Below are 20,757 nucleotides of genomic sequence, written 5' to 3'. Positions count from 1 at the left end.
GTCCGAAACAGATATCGTGCTCTTTCCTAATATCCTATAGTCCGAATTTGTCAGACCCTGGCATGTGTATAACATTATTCTGTACTACACCCTCTAGCTAGGTGTTCACTTAGACGAGTTTATCGCAGGATGACGCTTTAAACGTGCTAAAATGGTCTCGATTTTTGATATCTTTTCTATAATTAGTGAAAGCGAGCCTAATTGCGATAAGCAAACCTTCGGCAGAGTCTCCGGAAGATTTTGAATATTGGGGGCTCACTCTGGGGCCTAGTCCGAGGTGCGACTGTGGGACGGGTGTCCCCGGAAGCTTTTGAAATGCATGCATTTTACATGAATTGTCCCGGTGAATTGTACCTTTGTGAATTATACCTTAATAATATAAATTTTATCCTAAAATCATGAATTTTACCCTAACATTATTATTTTTACCCTTAAATTATGAATTTTGCCTTAACAATATGAATTTCTCCCTAAAATTATAAATTTTACCCTAAAATTATGAATTGTACCCTAAATTTATGAATTTTACCCTTAAGGGCTCTGGTAACAACGTTTGCACAGTATTTTTTTGTGGGATATGAGAGCACATCAGACACATCGAATTACATTCTGAATACAAAGAATGTCCTGTTGATTGATTGTTTTTAAATTCGCGATATAATACAGATTTTATGGCAAATTATTAAAAATGTATATTTTTGACAAATAGCAGTCCTCGAAGAAAAATTTATAAATCCAATGATATTTACTTAAAGTGTATGTAGCTGGGAGGAAAAAACGACAATCATTTGAAAATTGTGATCTCTCGTATGGAAGATCTAGATTTCTCCCCCAAAACACCTTAAAATAATTGAGGTGTTTTGGGGGGAAAATCTTCAGTGCGAAATATCAAAATTTTCAAATGATCGTCAGCTTTTCCTCACAGCTACATAATACTTTAAGTACATATCATTAGATTTATATATTTTACTTTGAGAACTGTTAAACATATAAAAAAATAAATTGGTATAAAATTTGTATTATATCGCTAATTTCTAAAAATCAAAATTATTTGATACAAGAAGGACATTCCTCGTATTCAGAATATAATTCGATATATCTGATGTGCTCTCATGTCCCACAAAAAATACCTTGCAAACATTGTTTCCAGAACCCTTATATAATAAATTTTACCCTTAAGAGGGTACTACACCCATTGCATTTTTTTTTGCATTTTTTTGCATTTTGTGAAGAAATGAGAAAAAGAAATTGGACAAAGTGGTATGCAAAATGATGGGGGAAATATTCTCGTTCAATTGGTGGCATCAGTATCAATGAAGCGTACATGCTTCTAATGATATAAGCCAAAAGGTGGTACATCACTGATGTTTTAAATTCACTTCATTTTGGAAAGCTTACTATCAACGGATTTCGTTAAAATTTTGGATATGTGTTGCTAACACATTAGGGAAATAATGTTGATATGTAAAATGGGAATAAGCGGTCCCTGATTTCTTTTACGACTTCATGAACTTGGTGCTCCACAACTATCAAAAACGAACCGGTTAAAATGCTTCTATTTTCAATGTTGAGCTATATTTTGTATTTTGAACTTGCGACACTATTTCACTGAAACTTAATTAAGCCATAGGTAACAGGTTACCACAACCACACTACAGCAATGTTGAAAAAGATTGTATTTTTTGTCACCTATACCACCATATTAGGTAGTTTTCCGTAAGCTTCATTTTTGTGATTTTGGTAACTATTTTATATTTATTTGCCCAATCCATCTCAACTAGGCAATCTAAATTGTACTCACCATTTACATCCCAAGGTATTTTAGTATATCCACCTCACATATTTCCATTATATATCCAGTAACAGACAAAATATCAAATTGATGCCTCATTATGACATGTATGATATCACAGACTACCACATGTTGATGCCTGAATTTGACCTGAACCAATTGACCTATAACCTGACCTTTGATGACCTTATAGCCTTTTTTAATCTCTTTTCCTAACAACACATTATAGAAGATAAATACATGGTGTAGTATTAAATTTTCTATGTGGAAGAGATTAGGCCTATTTAATTTATTCAGTGTTATAATCAGTGAGTACATTTCTATAGATGGTATAACAAAGGATTTAATGTATTCTATTCATGCACCCTACTTGAACATGTTGAAAAGAATAAATTATGGTTTGTTATGAAACACGCATCTGAGTTACTAGGATACATGTAAACCAAAAATATATAGGGCTAAAATGACTTACTATACAATGGTTTAAGGGCTGGGGTATGAACGTTTGGACAGTATTTATTTTGGGACATTAGAGCACATCAGACATATCGAATTGCATTCTGAATACGAAGAATGTCATTCTGATATCAAATAATTTTGATTTTTTGAAATTCGCAATTTAATACACCTTTTATGGCAAATCATTAAAAATTGATATTTTTAATATTTAACAGTACTTGAAGTAAACTTTATAAATCTGATGATTTATACTTAAAGTGTATGTAGGTGGGATGAAAAGCCGATGATCAATTGAAAATTTTGACCTTTCGTATTGAAGATATGGATTTTTTCCCAAAACACCAAAAAAGTTGGTCTTTTGGGGAAAAAATCCATATCTTCAATATGAAAGGTCAAAATTTTCAATTGACCGTCGGCTTTTCCTCACTGCTACATACACTTTAAGAATATATCATTAGATTTATATAATTTACTTCGAGAACTGTTATATATCAAAATTTGAAAAATATCAAATTTTTATAATTTGTCATAAAATTTGTATTATATTGTGATTTAAAAAAATGAAAATTATTTGATATCAGAAAGACATGCTTCGTATTCAGAATGCAATTGATAGGTCTGAGGTGCTCTCATGTCCCACAAAAATACTGTCGAAACGCAATAAACGCTCATTTTGGATCCCTTAAAAGCACCTATTTTTTTATTTTTTTATTTTTTTCTTTATTTCACATGATCCGTGCATATATCGCCTAGCTATATATGAAAAAATATTTTTTTAGACCAATCAAACCAATACAAGGGTGTAGTACGCCCTTAAATTATGAATTTTATGAATTATGAAAGTATAATAAAAGTATACATATTTAGAATGGCAAAAACTTGATGAATTCATCTATGAGGTCAAATTTGGGCAAAAAATGCTCATTTTTGGAGAAAATCCACCAAAACGGGGTTTTGGCCCAATTTATTTAGGACAACATAACAAAAAATTCTTGGATAAAAAAAGGTATTTATTAATTTTTAAATCTTTAACATTACGATATCTATATTTATATTTCGACACGTTTCTACCCACCATCTTTTAAACCCATTGAGCTATCTTGAAATTGTCTTATTTTTTCCCCAGAATTATTACAGTAATGGAGGCTAGCGTTACTAAGAAACTTCACTCAAAGAAAGACACCGTGACAAAATAGTTCAACCTTCTTTGGTTTGTACATTGTTTTGGGGTATTGTAATTGCATAATTTTGTTTTGTTCTGAACAATCAATGCCAATGTTAATACAATTGCTATAGTGCATAGTATAGTTTTCTAATTGAGATGCAACTGTAATGATTTACTGCGTAGACTACCAAAACTACCAATATTATTTTGCTAAAAAAAACATCTAATAAATAACATTTAAATTCAATTGAAGCTCTTCATGTTCTTTACTTTCTCACGATGTGGTACACTCTTAAACCAAGAGTTCGTGACTGTCCTTTTATGTAGAACATTCAGGGGAAAAGGTTCTTTAAAATGAAAAGAAACCCAAAATGTTTTTCAGGTATTAAGCTCAAGAACCTTTTTGATGTTCTGCTTTGTATGCTAAAAAACAGTTTTTTTTTAAATACTTCATTTAGTCTTTAGAAATGTTAAAAAGTGACAATATGATCTAAAAAATGAAATCAAGTATTCTTGTTTTGGTCGGATTTTTAAATTAAAACGAAAATGGCTTATTCCATGTTGGTGGGTACATTATACATTATACATGTTATACCTAGGGTCCGGGAAAATACACATTCATGGAAAATGGCATATTATCTGGGGAAATTTGCCAAAAAAATCCACACTTGAGTTAATTCCGCCTAAGAGGCCATATACCGCGAATAATATGCCATTTTCCGCGAATGCGGAATTTCCTGTGCACTAGGTATAATATGTCTATCACCATGGGGAATGAACCTACCACTTTTGTATTCATACATCATCTCGGCACCTATGTTTCAGATGGACATTTTATTTTTGAAAAGACCATACATACAATACATGAAAAAATATTTCGTATAGCCCCTCTCGAAAACTAGTGCATTTTATACGTACTTGCTCAATTAGCATTTTGTGTAAATTTTATTACATAATTAGATGCGGTTTTTTTATGGACCTTTTCATTTTACATGTAAAGCCTATGGAGATTAATATTGGAGAAGGCTGGAAAGGGCGCTATAGCCTCATTTTAGGCCGTTTTAGACACTTAAATGCTCATCTCATAAAAAAAGAACCGCATCAAATTGTGTAACCAAATTCGCATCGAATGCTACTTGAGCATTAAATACTTCTGGAGAGGGGGCTATAGCTAAAACAAAAAATGTCCTATACCTTAGTGGTTATGAAACAAAGGTGTCGGGTCTATAAACTTTGTTAAGGTTACTAGTTCACCCGGTAGCTGTGAGAGTAACTGATAGCAATGCTTTTTGACCCCTGATGACCCTTTTGACTTTTGACATGTTCCCGTCATATTGAGGATTCTTTTTGCCACTTTTAAGCCCGATTGGGCATACTCTAACGTTTGACCCCATATGACCTTTGACCTCGAGTGACCTCGGTTTGATTTTGTTCATGCTCCCGTGATATGGAGAATTACTTACACCAAGTTTAAGCCAAATCGGGCGAAGTTTACAAATGAGCCCCTGGATGACCTTTGACCTCGGGTGACCTCGATTATATGTTTACGTATTCCCCTCATCTCATACGTAGGAATCCACTCACCAAATTTAAGTCCGATCGGAAGAAGTTTGAAATTTGAACCCTCCGTAATGACCTTCGACCCTGGTTGACCTCAATTTTGTTTCCTTTAATATATTACCCTCGTATCAAGAATTCCACCCACCAAGTTTGAGCCCGATCGGACGAATTTTTAAAATCCACAACCTTTGAACTTGACCTCCGATAACCTTTAAACCAGTCAAAGTACATGCTTTTCTCGATACCTATCGATCAATATCGGATCAATGTTATGTAATGTTGATTTATTTTGTTTATTTCATTTGATTTCAGGGAAAGGCTAACTTTCAGACCTTTTTGGTCTTCAGCCTTTTCCTCCATATGTACCGTGTTTTAATATATTTTTTTGTAATGTCTTTGATTTTTATGGAAATAAAATATGAATATGAATATGAAAAATATGAAGCGCGGCGAAACGCATAGCCGGACAGACAGACATCCCCCCACACACCCCCACCCGACACACACACTTTATACACGCTCATTATTTTGTAGCTGTGAGAGTAACTGATAGCGATGCTATATGAACCCCTGATGACCCCTTGTGACTTTTTGACATGTTCCCGTCATATCGAGGATTATATTTACCACTTTTAAACCCAATTGGGCATACTGACGCCATATGACCTTCGCCCTTGAATGACCTCCGTTTGATTTTGTTCATGCTCCCGTGATATGGAGAATTACTTTCACCATGATTAAGCCAAATCAGACGAAGTTTTAAATGTAGCCACCTTTGACCTCGGATGACCTCGATTATATTTTTACGTGGGCCCCTCATATCCATTTGAAATTTGAACCTTCCGTGATGACCTTTGACCTTGGTTGACCGCGCTTTTATTTCGCATATATATTCCCCTCATATCAAGAATTCCACCCACAAAGTTTGAGCCTGATCGGACAAAGTTTGAAATTTGACCCCCCTCTGTGATGACCTTTGACCTCAGTTGAAAGTTTGAAATTTTGACCTTTGACAGACACACACAGTGACACACCCCCACCCACTTCGCTCATTATTTTAGTATAGTAGATAAATGAGAAAAATGTGACCTTTCTTTCTTCCTTTGATGCCAGACTCCCAATTTTGATGGGGTAAACTGGGGTTGTCAATCGGATCACCCACTTTTAGTTGCTATTTAAAATATCTTGTGTCTGTTCTAAAGAGCTGCCAAATTTTTAGCAATGTATATAGAATTAGGTCCTAATATATCGTTCCAACAACTTTTAACATTTGGCCTTTATTTAGATATTGTACTAAATCAGGTTGACTCTTTTTGTTTAACTTGTCGTAGTACTTATTAGAGGTATGATATATGAATTGGTGTGAAGCTGCATGAAGGCTACATTACTTTATTTTTCATTACTTAATACATTTCATAAGCATCGGTAAGATAATGAAACGAACGTTAATAAGCATTAAACATTACTTTATACTCATACTCAATAAATGAGTAATTCTGAATCTGATTACTTAATAGTATTACGTCCAATTACTATTTTTTTGAATATAATGTTATTTTTTATTTTAAAGTGATATTTTTGTGGGGTATACACATACTAAGCCGTCTTCTGTACGCGCCTCTAGCAATATGCGGCGCTATAGAATTTGTCAATACATCTGTGCCACTAAATTCCGTCAAATGCCTAAATAAAAGTTACGGCCATCTTAACTTTCCGGCATACGATAATGATTCACTGTATGTAAATTTATAATTTTGACTTGGATTTCATCATTGTGTATCCAAAACGTGAATTGACAAATTGCGTCGAAAACGAGTGTTCGTGGTTTTACTTAGTGTGCATAGCACAAATGTATGCATTTGTTCAATGATGGTTAGTGACCGTGTAATTGCAATAATATTATTATCATAATGTATTAAATGTAAACTTCTTTCCCCGATCTTCGTGTTCAAAAAGATCTAGAGCTTAGTCCATAAATTGCCAGTACTAATGGTTATATTAATATTTTTAATTTTTCATTAAATTTAGTTGTATTTTCAATCACCAACTTGTGTTGATCTTACTTACTGTATGCGACTAGACAATCAGGCATGTGTATATAGTCCGGTGGCAGAGCAAGGTATGTTATAATTTTGCCAGTTAAAGGAAGTCTCCGACAATCTCAACATTATGTAAGATAAATAATTATCAAGCACGAATCACGTGGTTTTATTTAAAACAAACTCATAGTGACCATAAAAATGAATAAAAACATCCATCACGCATCACGCGATATTCAAAATTGCCGGGCGTCAAAATTGTCGAGTGCAATGACGTCTAAGTAATACAGTGAGGGCTGGCGACAATTAAGCACAAATAACTATTACGTCATTGCACTTAGACAATTTCGGCGCGGGAAATTTGAATATCGCGTGTTGAGAGCCGACTGTTTTTATTCGTTTTTATGATCAATATGAGTTTGTTTTTAATAAAAACATGTGATTCGGGTTTGATAATTATTTGTCTAACATATAAGGCACAATGTTATGATTGCCCGAGACTCCCTTTAATTGATCATGCCGGAGAAAACCAGGCAGTGGCAGGAACATCAAGGTTGTCCGAATTTGCCCATATTTGGTGTAGTAGGGGTGTTTGATGAAACATTCTCACTGAAACTTTTCCAGGATTCTGACCACCCTTGTTAAGGGTTTATAGCCCTTATTTGTTTTGGTACAATCTACCCCCTTAAAATGGATGAGTTTTTCCTGAATTTAAGCCAATTTTGTATTCTTAATTTTTCACAAGTGGTTGAAGTTATTTAAGTAAATTAGGTATATGTAGGAAATGTCTACCCCGGGCATTACAGGGAACAATTGACATTCAACCAATCCGTATCATTTGGCTCTAGGGGGTATCTAAACATACCCCCTCAAAATGTCTTAAAAAATTGAATTTTTAGTTGAAGAATTCAAATGCAAATATAAAAAATATACATCAAAATTTTGAATTTTTGTTGGTGTCATTAGAGTGACCCAACATGTGGCTGTGGGAAACAAATTAGAATATCTTGGGGCGGTGTTGCTTTTTTAAAGAAAATACAGTGTTTCTATATGGTATTTTTAGCAATATTACAAACTGAAAATATTGTAATATTAATGAAATATGTGATTATTTCAACTACATATTTTATTTAGAGCTGATTATTAAGTTGAGTAAGGTTTTAAATTTTAATATCATGGATAACAAAAGCAAAATGTTACTAAAATTTTAAGTGTTTCTAGATTTTATCCGATCTAAAATGAGAAAAACCTAAAATATATGGTCAAACACTCAAACAAAAGTAAGAAATAAACAATTATTTGGTGAGCAGCACTCTCTTAGGGTTTAAATCATGATCATACAACATTACTTAGCATCAACATAATTATAGATATGAGTTATTATAGACCTAGCAATTCAGTTATTTATTAGTGCATAATCATGATGACACTTTGCATTTTTAGACTAATTCCAATCAGCCGTCTACACTTCGCATGTACTGTGTATGCTTCGTAGTGACGACTGATTATCTTACAGCCAATATCATGACGGACTTCTGAAAACTATTCAATGCGACTTTGGTTGTGCGCCGTAGCGCGACTGACTAGCGGCGCCAGTGTACCGCGTCGCTGTACCGCGCCGCTGTGACAAGATCGCGCTCGGAACTTTTAAAAACAACAAACTCGGTCAAAAGGTCAATTTGGACACAACTGCGCATGCTCTATGCCACAGGAATCCTGTTGCAAAATCCGTCACTTTTTTTCCACGTAGTTTTCTCAGTCGTCAATCCAGACGGTTGACGACTGAGGGCAGCAGTCTATTGCATTTTACTGTTCTTTTCGACGCCTAATTGTACTACATGTAGCTGAGGACAGGCAAGTGTCAAGATGATATTCTAGCTTACACAAGTGTTTTTTTCTTTGTTGTGTGGTCCCTTCGTTTTTGGTTCAAAAACCGCTGTTTACAAGTTGCTGTTTTATTACGTACTTTTATTTGCTGCAATTCTCCTGATGCCTTAACTGTGATTTATTAATTGAACAGAAAAACTTTCGAAAAAGCGAGGTTTTCATAAATTCGCCTTATAGCAAAGAAAATGGCCGTATGTGCGTGAAGTTGCGTACGGTACAAATGTATTTTTGTTACAAACAGGGATATGCAGATTGAGAATCCGCCGGGTGCCAAAAGACACCCTTGAAAAAATTGAGTTATTGTGGACAAAGGGTACACAGGGTACATTGTTTTGATCCATCAAAACATAATATCGTAATGAATGAAAATGGCCTCAAATTGTTCTTTCTGTGAAAACAACTCCAGTAAAGAATAATTGATCTACAGTCCTATTGTTGTGATGATGACCAAACAGTATTTCCGGTCACCCGGTAACCCATGTAATGTAGCACAGCGGCATTCGTCATCGGGCCAAAGTGTTTTTAAAATGCGTAAAAACAACTTGATTTTAATGCTAATTATTGCATATTCTAAGGAAATCTGATTATCTTTATGAAATAGCCGAGTGGGCGGGTTTTCGCCGAAATGTTTTTGTGTAAAAACTGAAGCATCCTATGTATAAAGGAATATATGAATATTATAACGATTCGTGATACCCAATTGTGGTACAGGTGGTGTTGTTTAGGAGGCGGAGAAATTTATTTCAATTTTATAGGTACGTCAAAATATTTTTTGGATTTAGTGAAAATGAACGCTAAAAAAATATACCACTTTATATAGCTGATTTGTGTCTTTATAAATCACCTAAGGTGGTATGTAAAGTCAATTCAACAACTAATCATTGTGTGTGTTATGTGTTTGACATCTACACGTCAAGTGATTGAATTTACTTCATACACCAGCTTAGGTGATCTACATAATTTATAGTGAAACATCATCTAAATTGGTATATAAAGCCAGTTCAACAACCTCAAGTCGAGGTTTCAGAACCAGAAAGCCTTAACTCACTATGACCAGCATTATAAAATGAGCATAAAGTTGGCTCCTTGCTTTGGCCTTCAAAATCAATATTTCCTCCAAATTTGTCTTTAGGTTTCAATTGATTTTTATGCTCATTATGTGATTGTGATTTGAGGCTTTCTGGCTCACAACCCGCGAAGTGGTAAATTTGTACGACATTTATACGTCGCCATGCCCAACTTGACGTCTAAATGCAACATGAAAGTCATGAAACAGCACAGTTGTTATTTTAAGTAAGTATTAAAAATGCGACCACTTCAAGTGTTGTCACTTGAAGTAGAAGCACTATGAACTATCTTCCTACGATATTTATTTTCAGACACAAATAATAACATAAAACATTAATGTGGCTACCTGCATTAAATTTGAGGACAGGTTTTGACAAAAGATTCTGTAGCCTTAAAGTGCTACTACACCCCCTGATAAATTTTGTGACTAATTTTGCATCTTTCTCAAAAATAACTACACACTGGTAACAAAAGTTATGTATATATAGGGCAAGGAATTCAATTACTTCACTGAAATTTCAGTGATTCAAGACAAGTGGTTCATTATATATGTTAAGAAATGAGGTACACTCTAGCGGTACCTCTTTTCTTATCATAGATAACGTACCGCTTGTCTTGAGTCATTGAAATTCTAGTGTAGTAATTGGATTCCTTGCCCCCATAATATACATAACTTTTGTTACCAGTGTGTAATTATTTTTTGGAGAAAATGCAAAGATAGTCACAAATTTTATCAAGTGGTGTCATGGGTGTAGTGCCACCTTAAAGTTCTTGCAGCGTGTACATGGCGAGAAGGCTACCCTGGATTAAACAGAAGTAAATAAAATAATGGGAAAAGATATAATCAAAACGTCACACAAAATGACAGTGATTGTGATGTGGATATAGAATGAATTTGCATTTTCTATTGACGATGCTTTGCTTTCGCGTAAGGTTCTGATTGGATAGCGCACACCAGGGTGTAACTCATCAAGTCGAACAATTTCGTGGGCTCAACGCAACGCTCAGCCCCATCATTAGCTGTAGCCTGAAATCGACTGAAGGCTCGGTCTGTGTTCAGAAGTGAAGTGGAGTCGAGATTATTCCTATTAATTCAAAATGCTCGTCTAAACAGTTCTTGCATTATTTTACGTGACAAGATTTTTACATTTCAAACGAAAACGGACTACTTTGTCGCATGGAAAGATTTTTGTCTGCATATTTAATATCATGAATATGTTCAATATGAAACTAGCCATTGCATATTTGGCAGCTGCAGTCTTTGCTTGTATTTTGTCATCAGGAGGTGAGTATTTTCATTTTATTTATTCTCGTCAAGTTTGATGTTTGGGGGTAATTCGATATGAAATCGATACAAATATAAGGCTCTCGGTGAGAGAGGTGGACTTTTGGACATAATTAATCGTGCGACATGAGTAAAAAAGTAGACCACATCTTTAGTATATGACAGATCAAACAAAAAATAAGGGGTCTTTATAAAGTGATAGAGCAAGACAATAGGTCTATGGGGGCAGGGTTGGGTGACAGCTATGTTGAAAATGAGGCCCTTTAATAACATTCCTTCATACGCATCACCTCCAATATTGAAGTACACCCCCTCCATAAGTGAATCAAACATGCATGCATACGTGTGATTGTAAATTTGTCATGATTTGCGTCTGATTTCTTCTTTTAACCGCACTAATTTACCTCTTTGCTATCATATAACCGCGCTTATTTGTCTATTTGCTATAATATAATTGTACCCATATATTCGATTCCTGATGATAATGTTAAAATGTTGCACCAAATGTCTTCAATTGGGACTTCCATTTATGATGGGGCACATCCTCCTCAGACACCCCCCCTACGCGACCATTGCTTACATAATTTGGGATCCAAATTTTGACATTTGACCTTTCCCCCATCAAACTATATTTTCTGAATCCTTAAGACGAAAGAATACATTGGTATGGTAACAATTGACGATATTGGAAATTTCACTCCCTGCATAAGCGGCCATTTTGGCACCGTTCCACTACTTGGACTTTATATGTTCTTTAATATTCTTTTCTGAAATGAGTGGTGGTTAAATGGTTCCTGTTGCAATTAGTGGTGGGTGAATTTTTTAATTTGACTAGCCTACTTTAGTGCAACGATGTTTTAGGAGCTCACCAGCAACACACATTGTAACCAAGGCCAGACTTGTTTCGTTGCGTGAATACTGTACGTAAACGTCAGCCGATTGCAGAATTGTCTTGTTTGTGTTCTTGGGATGGAGTATGTATGCCTAATTTTGGAACTGTTGTAATATTTTCAGTTTGGACGAAAACGTCGTTTTCATGGATAAAATTACTAACAGTTATTATTAACATGATTAATGAATTCCTTTCGTCTGATAAAAATCCCGGATCAAAATACTAGTACAGTGTGGCTTTCTCATGCAGGCTTGTAACATAGCCAAATTATTTTCAGTCCGGTACCTTGTAATTGAAATTTTAGATTTTGATTGATCGATTTGATATCTGATTTAGTTATTCCTATTGACACAAAACCTCAATTGTTCCCGAAAGTATTGTTACGACAAGAAGGTGAAATAATATTAAGACGAAACAAAATGATATATGTCACGGTCACGTTCCAATGGGTCGTATGTACTCATGTTACGGTCATGGACAAAAGTTTGGAATATTTTTATTTTTGTATCAAATGCAGCTGTTTTCAATCATTATTAGGGACCGTTCACAAACACTTGTTAAGGGGGCCTGATGCAAAAGGCCTTTGGGTGACAGCGACGCTGAAAAGGGGGGTCTTAACAGCCCTACAAAGTACGCGTCACCTCCAAAGTGGGAGTGTCCCCCCTGGAATCAGTCTCTAAACTTCTTTGATTGATGCAACGACCGGCCGTGACCCAAGTTATGTAATCACTTCGATGTCGAATAAAAAAATACAACACTACATGTCTTGCATAAACCTATAAAAGGGACGCACCATTAGATATCAAGGTGGGGGGCTTGGTAGTTATTTGGGAAAAATTGTCACGCCAGCTGATCAAAAATTGCTTCACCTCAGACCAGAAGATTTGGTGGCAAGGGTGCTCCATTTTCATCAGATATATTTATTATAGCTTCAAACTGGCAAGTATTTTGTTCGCATTTGTTTGTGATAAGTTATTCTGTGAGCGAAAACACTTGATTCACTAAAGCATGTGGACCAGACGGTTTCCATGTTAATGTACTCAAGAATGTACTGGACCTCGACGTTCCACTGTGGGCAAAATTAAAAAATAAACATGTTTCACGTCCCCTCCCGCTTCCTTTTTTGAGGTTTCCTCAAATATATTTTTATTTTTTGAAATTCAGTTACAACTTTTCAAAAAATATGTCTAGGAAGTTGGAATGCTTTCTATAGCCTTGTTAAGATACAAGAAACATTTTAAGAAGGTTTTGTGATCACTGGAGGGGTGTAACTCTCAGAACAACAAATAAAAAAGGGCCTCCTCCTTTTTCCAGGCATTATTGTATGCGCTAAAACAGCTCTAAGTATGGGTATTTACACCAATTTTGCGATAAAAATAGAAAATAAAAAGCCCCCTCCTCCTCCTTTTTTTTTCGAAAACCCGGACATCTTCAAACACTTCAAAGATTTTCACCAAAGTCCACCCCAAAGTCCAAAAGAAATCTACACTCATAGAAATGACTTGTTCACCTTGTTGGCGCAATTCAAAAAGAGTAAGTTTGGACAACTCAAAAATAGTGTAAAAGTTGTCAAAACAAAATTCATTTTAGTTATCCGAACTTAAAAAATGCTGAAAAAGCTGAAAAAGTTCCGGGGCAATCTGTAGAAAAATAAACAAGGTTCAAAGAACCAATTAGTTTAGTTATTGTAACTCAACATGTAAGTTGATGTAACTCGTTCATATTAAGTTACTGGTACTTATTGTTTTGAGTTATTCCAATTTGGTACTTTGTTACCTAATTAATTATTAGTTATTAATTGGATCATTTTCTGCACAATTAGCAGTATTCAAATATTTATTTTTGTAATCAGTGCAATATTTTGTATACTATAGCACACCTCTAGAAAATTATGCTAACCTAGTTTCATTTTCTGAGTTGTAACAACTCAATAAAGTAAGTGCAAATGAGTGCGACCAACATAATGATATCAAGTCAGCGTTACTCAAAATTGTACGCGTTGGCATTACTCGGAAAGTTAACGCAACGACTTACATCAACTTACTGTGAGTAATGCCAACGAACAATTTCTATGAGTGTATGCCACGTGATGATGGGAGCCATATGTGGGGATGGATCCGAGTATGGTTTTGGTGAGATATCCTCACATGAACCTATATTTTGAAGAAAATAATCACAAGACACGGATCTCCTTTGAAAATATTCATGAAAAAACATGCTAAAACTCACTCTGCCCCCGAAGCGTACTAACCAGCGGGGGCAGAGTGCTCCTGAAAAGAGTGCCCGCATAACAAAACTGAAAGAAATCGGGAAGGCATAGGAAAAGAAAGGGGGCAAGGAGCCTGTTTCCCACCAAAATTACCCCGATCATGCATCAAAATGAATGTAAAAAAAACAAATTTTGCGCTCGCATTGTCTCAATAAAAACGTTTTGGGCCGGTTTTAGTCTCGCTAAAAAAACCCGGTATAATGTACATATCCCATCAATAATACCGGTTCAAATTGATGATAAATTTTGTCTTTTCCCAAAAAACCTTTATTTTTCCCCTCTGACCACGAAAGCTGACTACGCCCCTGATATGAACTCATTTTAACATAAGAAAAACGTTTTTCGTGCTACGCGAAATTTAGGTGCTACAAAATGTAAAACTATTTGCTTCATCGAGGTGCTAAAAATTGCTTCACCGAGGTAGGTCTACTAAAAACATTGTCACGACCCAGCCCCCCCCCCACCTTGATATCAAATGGCGCCTCCCTAATCTTGTCCGCTCAGCTGGTACCATAACCATGCCTGTCAGTCAGGCATTGAAAAAGTTAAATTCTAAACTGATACAAGTCTCTCTTCGTTTTTGAAAAGATTTAATGTTTGGAAATGTTTGCTAAACACCTTGAAATAAAATATATAGTAAGAAGGAATCCGAAGAACAACTTTCTTGCCCTGTTTGTGTATCTATATAAAATACTGGTAGTCTGTCTGTGACTCTGTCTGTCTGTCTGTGACTCTGTCTGTCCGCCTATTTTCTCGGAGACTGGGGGTCGCACGTTCCTCAAACTTGGTGGGTGGGTGCAGCTTGGTATGAGGAAGAACGAGTTTATATTTTTTAAGGTCAAAAGTCAAGGCCGGGGTGGGTCAAGTTCAATTGAAGTCTAATTTCAAACACTTTAAATGGCAAATCTAGCCGTTGACCGTGGACTCTCAAACAAAAGTTTCCACGGTGACCTTTTCGTCAGACCTACGGTTAAGAGGTCAAAGGTCAATTTCAAATTCCTATAGAGCTCAAACTTGGTAGGTGGGTGGACCTTGAACAAACAAATAAAAGTTTCCACGGTGACCTTCTCGTCAGACCTACAGTTAAGAGGTCATAGGTCAAGAAAGGTAAAAACTTCAAATTGCCCCTATAGAGCTCAAACTTGGTGGGTGGGTGGACCTTGGACTAACAAACAAAAGTTTCCACGGTGACCTTTTCTTTAGACCTACGGTGAAGAGGTCATAGGTCAAAAGGTAAAAATTTCAAATTGCCCCTATGAAGTTCAAACTTGGTGGGTGGGTGAACCTTGTACTAACAAATAAAAGTTTCCATGGTCACCTTTTCGTCAGACCTACGGTTAAGAGGTCATAGGTCAAGAAAGGTAAAAACTTCAAATTGCCCCTATAGAGCTCAAACTTGGTGGGTGGGTGGACCTTGGACTAACAAACAAAAGTTTCCATGGCGACCTTTTTGTCAGACCTTCAGTTGAGAAATCATAGGTCAAAAAACATACAAATTTCAAATTGCTCATGAAACTTGGTGGGTGGATGTAACTTTGGCCAAGGAAGCTCAGATTTGAGAGCGAAAGTTGAGCTCATCTGTGAGGACAGTGATCCCAGCCAAAGGACACACCCTGATTTTGAGATCTGCAAAAGCCAATAACCATGACAGCCGAGAACCGCGAAATACGGGTAACCGCCTGGTATGAACTTATTATACTTATCGTCTCGGACAGAGACTAGCTGCCTGCATCCATGTATGAATGCATGCAGGGACCGCCTTTAAAATAAATAATATCAAGTTGGCAAGTTACTATTTTTGGTGAATGTTTTGTGTTGAACCATGATCTTTCTGACATAAACATTCAGAGAACACCTCAAATAAATATGAAATGTCCCATACATAACTTTACTTTAAAGTCGAAGCTGCCGGCCAAAAATGTGATATTTTTGAACTTTTTCTTGACCACTTTCACGGAAACGAAAAATTACAACAATCCTTGGTAAAACTGACGATTTACAAGGAATTTCAATTCTCAAAAGAAAACGGTTTTCAGGCTATCTTGCACACAAAATAGTTCTTGTCTCAAAATTCCAAAAGAAGAATGCGTTTTATCTGTACTTTTTTTTTTTTAAAAGCTTCGGGACTTTTGGTCTCTAATTTCGTACCACGACAAAAGAAGTACAGTACATACATCTGACACAAAGCATACATCCTTTTGGCCTGATATGGAAACCTAATTAGAAGGTAGCTATTCATGTATTGTATTCTAACAATAAGATCGGGGTCAAATAGCTTACAAAAGGCTCCTCCGATTCATGGTGATCTACAATCAGTCGCCAAGCCGCGAATTGTCGATTTGCAATCAATCACATAGGCCTATAAAGCACTTTCCTTAAAGCCATATTATAACATTTGCTGAGGAAGACGCCCTCACTGAATTTTTAAAATTCCTTTTTTACACGATTAAATTGTACTTTATTAAACCAATATACCCTGCAAAAATCAAGACTCTAAGTGCTGTAGTTTTGTCAAAATCCGTGATTTTGAATAAAACGCCGGAACCGGCGCTTTTATTATTACGATGGAATTATTAGTCGAATGCATACACGATGTTCATAACACACAGTACGTCACGGCGTGCGGGGCGGTGATATACACAACAAAGGGTCGTACCACAACATGACCGAAGGAGTGGTACGTATTGGCGACATGTGCGCTGGTAGTAAATTCCAATTTTCTTTGCTTTGCCGTAGTTGTTCGGCTCAAAATAAAAGGGGATATATCTGACAGTAAAAGCTAACATTTTATGGCAAAGAAATGCTAATCTATTTTATTTGAAAATGTTATAATATTGCTTTAAGTAACAAACGGTTCTACGCAGTTATAAGCGACCACTAACTATAGATTGAAAGCACTTAGATGTACATCGCTAACCCTAACACCAGTAAAACCACAAAATACCACGATGAAAAATTTATAACATGCATGCATCCCAGGGTCTGCGATGACGCAATCACCCGAAGTGTGATATGCTCACGGAATTGCTGGCCGGGCAGCAATAACCCGTGCAGCTACCGGTCCGCGATCGTTCGCTTGGCATGCAGGGGGTCAAAGGTTCGAATCCCGGGGGTGCCAAAGTCAAAAATTCTTCTTCTTCTTGAAAAATTCGGATCTTCTCTGACTTCCGATACCAAAAAGCGTGGGTCAGTATTAGGGTTAATATACCGATATATGGCGATGTTTAAATAGGGAAAATATTACTCCCATAGAGCGTATTACAAGGAAAAACCTGTGCATGGTATCAATATACATTTACTCTCATTTATAGCTGACATTTCAATGTTATATATGCATGCTATTTGCTAAGTTTAAAGAAGCTGGCATTTACACGGCATTTACAGAACAAAAGTTATAAGAGAGGAGGTAGCGCTTTTTGAATGACCTTCATATTTTTCACTACTTAGCATTTGTATGAGGTCCAAGACCACCTACTAAAAGTTCTAAAATTACCACAGGGAAAAGTGACCTATTTCGCATAAAATCAAAATGGCTGATTATACTGGGTCACATGGTTTAAAAAACAACACCGGCAGCGTTATGGTATTCTGAGGACCTCGTTATACTTTGTAATGAAAAAATATGGTTGAATTTGAGCACAGATTTTGGAATGTTCCAATATCTGTGATTTGAGAGAGAAAATGGCTAGATTGCTTGGATTAGCCTACTGGTACATCGACATGGAGGGTGTGAACCGCAAATTTCAGTCACTTCATTCGCACGTTGATGAACTGAATGTACGCGCCTCATCATTCTTTTATCTGAAGTTTTATACTTGTCTGTTTCATGTGTCTGATGCTTACTTCACCCGTGTTGTTGCTGTTGTGAACCACTGATTGGCACATGTGGTTCTATAGTGCCTATAGGTGCCTAAGTTCTTGACCTGTGTCACTTCTCATGGGGCTATTGTTCATTCACTCTAGCATTTTATTTAAAAAACCAAAATGTGTTCTTTTTAACACTAAACTTGTCACCAAAGGCATAAATATACACAGTGCCGAATTGCTATTCGTATACCTTCTTGAAAAACGAAACAACGTAATTTCCACTAGTGCCCGTTGAGAAACATTTCTGAAAGAATAAAATTTACCGTCAGCATTCTGTTTGACTGGGAAATATCATAATAAAAATCCCTTTAAACAGGGATGTGCTGGGACATGGTTGTTCACATTGAGTAACTTTATATTTCTTTTTTAAAAAAAAAGTCAAAATAATTTGAAGTGCAAAGATTTGGTTGGTTCAAACCTCAAAATCAGGCACTTTTTCCCAGATACTGATGATTCAGTTGGATTCCTTTATACAACAGTTCCATTCCAATTTGTATACTTTTATGCTCTTTATGTTGTTAAGCTTTGTACTCCTCCTAAGGTTACGTTCACTAACTTACAGCCCAATACGAACAATTTTGAAATATGATCCCTAGATGACATATGACCTTAAAACATTTTCACTCACTTGATGCCCCTTACACAGATTATTACCACTAGGTAATGTTTGACATTGAAATTTACTTTTACAAAGGAGGGCAATTTCCCCATCGCTTTATCTACATCAACAATGACCTCATTCCACTAAATTACCTTTGACCTCAAATATCTCCACTCGCGTGTTGTCCCCTACTCAAATATTATTATCACCAGGTTTGGATGGCATGAGTTGGAACTGACGTTTGCACCTTATAATTCATAACTCTTTTTGTTTTTTGAGGATTTAAGCATACAAAGTAACAAGCAAACTTCAAGAAATATATTTTTTTTAAGTACCAGTATATATTACAGGCCTACACAAACTGAACCCCAAAATAGCACCTTTAAAGCCAATAAGTGAATGTTTATTGATAATATTCGTAGTTACAAAACCCAATAATTACGTATGCTCTAATGCTTCATTCTAGTTTTGACATTTGTGTCATCATAAAAATAGACCCAAATATTTGAAAGTGATGTGTGCATCAATAGCTTTTGATCACTATCTTGTTACCAGGAAATGTACACAGGCCTATCTTATTTCCAAGCAGTGATCTTGTTTATTTATTAACACAGGTCTTCCCTCAAATAACTATGCTGTATGTTGCAGGGTCAAACATGTTACATGCATGTAGTTGAAAATTATCCAACATATGTGACGTGTCATGTCAAAAGGAGACACTTTTGGGCAGGTTATAAATTTTGAGCGAAGATATTGCGTTCGTAAGTTATGGTATTATAAAACTGGAAATTGAGATATCGGCCTTTAAAAATGTTATTGACAATGTAAAGAGTAAGAACTACCTTGGAAAAATGTCTCAAAAAATACAAGATACAAGCTATATTCCGTTCTGAAACTAACAGACAATTTTTTAACATTATTAACATCACAAACTCGCAACAAACCCAAATCGTGAAAAAATCATCCCCGGACAGATTTTTGGCTATTTCTCCATTTACGATCCTGCCCAAAAGTGTCTCCTTTTGACATGACACGTCACATATATTTGATAACAGACAGACCACTATCTACATGAAGAGATTAAGGAACATGTGTATTCATTGCTCACTACTCAGCAGGTAGCTCTCAACAGCGATACAGGCCATACATGGCAGATACTAAACAACAACAAAGCATGTATGGTACCCGGTGTGTCTACCCATAGAACCCATAGCCTGCCAAGCTCAGTGTGCTAGTGAAGAGAACCATCAAAACTTCGTAGTCTAGATTCAGAAATATTATTTTCCTAAAACATATACCTATTTTACCTTAAAATGCAAAATCAACACAATATTTCTGATATCTGCACAGGCCAATTTTAGTATTCATGTTTGTCATAACCATTTTGATAATTTGTTTGCAATATTTTTACAAGTTTCCGTTTTCTTCATGAATTACTAATAGAAACAACAGAAAACAGAAACCAAGCACTAAGTGCTGGGTTGCCACGGCAACCCAGTACAAAAAGGTGAATTCTGAAGTTCATAATACAAATTAATAAGTGAAGTATATACTGACAGTAGAACAGACCAGTCGCTTTCTGCGTGGCGTGGTATGTTTTCGTGTTGGACTCCCGGGGGTGGACTACATTCCGTGATCATTACCTAGCTTGGGGTTTACACCCGCAGCTAGATACTGTATTACTATTAGGGGCTGTGCAATAATTATGAACCCTGGGGGAGGGTAAAATTGGGGGGGGCAAGAAATGTTTGGCGAGCCGAGGGGTGGGCAAGCAATTTTTGGCAAGCCAAGTGGGGGGCATGTGATTTTTGGCACACATTCTTGGGGCGCCTTTTAAATAAAACGCTCTAAAAATGGCTTAGGAAAACCGTAC

The 20,757-nt window shown here is 36.1% G+C and overlaps 1 protein-coding gene across 1 annotated transcript in view; it reads left to right on the top strand.

The window, feature by feature from the left end:
• Window positions 1-20,757, top strand: part of LOC140147299 (uncharacterized) — a 130,369-nt gene that overhangs the window by 64,014 nt on the left and 45,598 nt on the right. The window lies entirely within an intron of this gene.

The sequence above is a fragment of the Amphiura filiformis genome, chromosome 3 (assembly GCF_039555335.1).
Source record: "Amphiura filiformis chromosome 3, Afil_fr2py, whole genome shotgun sequence".
NCBI lineage: Eukaryota > Metazoa > Echinodermata > Ophiuroidea > Amphilepidida > Amphiuridae > Amphiura > Amphiura filiformis.
The sequence above is the reverse complement of the archived record's forward strand: the minus strand, read 5'-3'. Positions and strand labels throughout refer to the sequence as shown.